Below are 4,386 nucleotides of genomic sequence, written 5' to 3'. Positions count from 1 at the left end.
TTTCTTTTCTTTTCTTTTTTTTTTGGTAATGCTTTTGGTTGTCATAGCTAAGAATCCATCAAAGATTCTTAGAATTGTAATTCAAGGTCATAAAGATTTAAACCAACAGTTTCTTTGAAGAGCTTTAGAGTTTTAGCTCCTAAGTTTAGGTTTTTGATCCATTTTTATTTTTGCGTATGATGTGACGTAAGGATCTAACTGCATTGTTTTGCACTAGGATATCCAGCTGTCTCCTCATCTGTTGAAGATGATTCTTTTCCCATTGAATGGTTTTGCACCCTTGCTAAAGATCAGTTGACCATATACACATGGAAGTTTATTTCTGGATGTCCATTTTATTCCAAAAGAATTGGAATTATTAACTGCTTATGTGTTTCAGGCATGATCCTAAGCATGAATTCATTTGCATCTCACAATAACTGTGAAGTGGGCACTCTTCTCATTCCCATTTGACAGACGAAGTGGCCAAGATACAGAGTGTTTTGCCGAAGGCCACATAAGTAACACTAAGTGGCAGTGCCAGTGTAAGAAATTAGGTTGACTAACGAGAGCCTGAGATCTTAGCCGTGCATGCTGTAAACAAAAGTCAGAAATCAAAACTTCAGAATTCCACTGAAGAGTTCACTTTAAGCAAACTGGGTGGAGGTCAGATTAGCCTCTAAGGGTTTGAAAAGCACAACAGGAAGGGACTTCTTCACCAGCTTGCTTTCTGTGGAGTAGAGGCAATGGATCTGCCTTTTTTGGTTGAAACTCCTACAGCTCCCCAAGTTGATAATTTGCACCGGCTGTAAGTCAAATTTGCACTTAGTTCCTGGGGCAGTGCTGAGTGGTGCGAGCAAGGGTCGGGCCCACTGCCGAGCCTCGCGCCGCTTTACGCACAGAACCTGGGAATGGTAAGGCATCAGGCACCAGGATGGGAGGTTGCCCAGGTTGTGGAAACTGGCGGGAAGATGCGTCGTTGCTTCAGCAACTGCCTCGCAGTTGCCGAAGGTGGCGGGGCGAGGTCTTGGTCTCACCGTCAGTTCAACTCCAGGCTCCTGGGGACTGTCTGGGCTCTGGCGACTGGGATGCCTGACCTCCTTTACCTTCAGGTCTGAAACTCTCTGCCTCTTTTACAGAGAAGCAGCGTTCCAGGGACTCAGCTCCTGCCACCCTTTCAGCAACCCTCTACACCTGGACCCGATCTCCTTGCTTTGGAGAAAGAATATAAGTAAGAATTCGGCATTTGATCTTTCCTTCTTTCATCTAAATGAGGCTGCTTACAAGTACTTTTTCTGAAGACTGGCAGGATCTTCAGTATCACTCACTCTGCAGCATTCCCTTCTAGTCATCTCGTTCACTCGCCGTTTGTCCTTTCTCTTTCACCTGAGTAGCTTGCCTGCCTCTTAGAAGAGACTTGAAGTGGGCGAAAATATAGCCCAAGTAAACAGCAATATGCTTTTGGAAGTTATTTGAGTAGCAGGAATTGTCACGAATAGTTCAGTTTCTAGTTTAGGTTATTTTGCTTAGTAGCAAGTTCATAGAGTTTACCTTATGTAAAATTTCTTTATGTTGGTTTCTAAATTGAAGCATGCTTTTTAGTGCAATCAGAATTACTCTTCTTGTTCAAATTTTCCTTATCTGGTCTCTGTAATTACAAGTATCTTGACAAGCTTTCATTCTTGGCCCATTCCACTCATCATCCCTAAGTTTTCGCACAGGACTTATAATTTGGTAGTTTAGTGAGTACTCTGTTTATCTTTAAAATTCTGTACTTTCACTATGATGTATACACATGTAGATTTGTTTTCGTTATTCTTCACGAGATCCATGTCTTGAGTTTGGGAGATTCTCAGCATTAGCTCTCTAAATATTGACATTCTCTCTTGGGATGTCTTTTCTTTTCTTGACAGAATCTTGCTTTGTTGCTCAAGCTGGGTGCAGTGGCAGGATCTTGGCTCACTACAACGGTTCAAGGGATTCTCATGCCTCAGCCTCCTGAGTAGCTGGGACTACTGGCGTGCAACACCACACCTGGCTAATTTTTTTTTTCAGATGGAGTTTTGTTTTTGTTGCCCAAGCTGGAGTGCGGTGGTGTGATCTCTGCTCACTGCAACCTCTGCCTCCTGGATTCAAATGATTCTCCTGCCTCAGTCCCTCAAGTAGCTGGGATTACAGGTGCCTGCCACCATGCCTGGCTAATTTTTTATATTTTTAGTAGAAACAGAGTTTCACCATGTTAGCCAGTATGGTCTCGAACTCCTGACCTCAGGTGATCTGGCTGCCTCAGCCTCCCAAAGTGGTGGGATTACAGGCATGAGCCACATTATCCAGCCTTAATTTTTGTATTTTTAGTAGAGCTGAGGTTTCTCCATGTTGGCTAGGCTGGTCTCCTGGCCTCAAGTGATCCTTCCTCCCCCACCTCTCAAAGTGCTGGGATTACAGGTGTGAGTCACTGCACTCAGCCCTGTCTGGGATTTCTTTCTATAACTTCTGTTATAGTAGGTACATAATATCTGTCTTCAATTGATGTTAACCTGTCTTTTGCATTTTTATCCCTTTGTTTTCTGTTTCTCCTTGTAGGTAATTTATCTGTCTTCTAATTCACGCATTCCTTTTTATCGGATTTCTTAATTTCAGTGACCGTGTTTTTCATTTATATAATTGTTATTTGGATCTTTTTCAAATTCAGCATTCTTTTGTGGTAAAATCTGGGTTTTGCCTAATGTTTTTTATTTGTGTGTGTTTTTTTTTCCAAATAGTAATTTAAAATCTTTTTAAAATTCTTAATAGTATCTCTTGTTCTTACAATACAAATTTTCTGTTTTTTTACATCTGCTGATTCTTACAGTGGCTTATTTCTTCACACAATTTGTTATCTTTTCAAAGTCGTCTTTAGCAGTTTGCTTTCTGAGAAAGTTTATATATAGTAGATGAGTAAATGTCCCTATAGGGTGGTTTTCAATTTACCTTTACTAGTTCAGCGTTTTGATTGATTCCACACCAGCTTTTTCTATTTTAAAGTTTTGGCATGGTGTCCCTGTATCATCTGGATAAGATGAATTTGGACTTCCCTCTTGTTTAATTACTCACAATTGAATCTTTTCTGCCCATGGCTCTTGTTTCATTTCTTCTCACCTAAGGTTGTGGGTAGAGTTTTTGTAGTCTGTGCTTCACAGCTTTATCCCTTCGTGACTCACATGCATCAGCTTCTAGCTTTTAAGCTATTTTGGCTTGTTCCTGTTTATTGCTCTCACTTTGAATTGCTGCTTTATTCTTGGTACCAGGGAATTTCCTTTGCCTGAGTTTGAGCTTAGCAATGTTTCCTCCATTACATTTTATCAGACATTTTTGTGGATTTAGAGTAGAATGGTCTTCTCAGTCATCTGGGTCCATTATATTAATTGAAAACTTCCACTTAAGTCCTTGTGATTCTTGTTAGGGAAATTTGAAAAATCAGGTAATGGCACTTTTAAGACACCTTTAAGTCTTTCTTAGGTATATTTCTTTTGACCAAGTAATCCTAACATATAGAAATATTTCTTAAAGCTTCATACTGTTAAAGAATATGGTACTGATCTCCCCCTTTATTTCCCTGGGGTTGGATATTGTGTTTTGTATTACTTCTGAATTACATGTCTAAGAAAAATAAGATATCTGATTTTTAAAATCCTTAACATGTCTCCTTCACATAACCTCAAAAGATCCTAGATAGCCTAGAAATGTGACATTTCAACAGCAGAAAAAATTATATGCTTTTGAATATGTTTATTGTGGTGTTAACCTTTAAAAGTGAAAGGGGGACTTAACAATAGCGACAGAGTTCAGTACATTATGTTAATTTCAATTTATTGCATTATTGTATTGCCCTTTAACATGCTTATAAAGATTACATTGAGATAGATATTCCTTTTATATTGCTGTGGGAAAACAGTATAAAATTGTGTATATGCTATAGATGAAAATTGGAAGGGAATATTAAAAATAAAAATGGTTGGATGGTGGTGGTAGGATTATGGGCAGTTTTTCCTTTAAAAACTATTTCTTCCAATAATATTGTCATTCTTGCAGTCTTAATGTAGGATCAAATAAGTAGTATTCCTATTCTTGCTAGTTTCCAAGTAGAATGAAAAAGCATAATTAAAAAAGGAGTGATAGGGAGAGATCAATATAGTCACTTTTATTTCTGAGGAAGCTTGATATTAAAGTGTGTAGTTGAAATGTGAGTCACATTGGGTCTGCTCACTAAACCTCACATTTAGCTCCCCAGTTCCAGCAACACCCCAAACCAGAGCAGGTCTCCCCAACACCCTGCCCACAGTTAGAACAGGGCCTGTCTCTGGAGAAGCAAGGTTAGAACTTGTATTCTCTGCAGGTAGGCTAATCCAAGAAGGTAGTGAGTGGAAC

Source organism: Cebus imitator, unplaced genomic scaffold (genome assembly GCF_001604975.1).
Source record: "Cebus imitator isolate Cc_AM_T3 unplaced genomic scaffold, Cebus_imitator-1.0 Scaffold79, whole genome shotgun sequence".
NCBI classification, from domain to species: Eukaryota; Metazoa; Chordata; class Mammalia; order Primates; family Cebidae; genus Cebus; species Cebus imitator.
Note: the sequence above shows the minus strand (reverse complement) of the source record.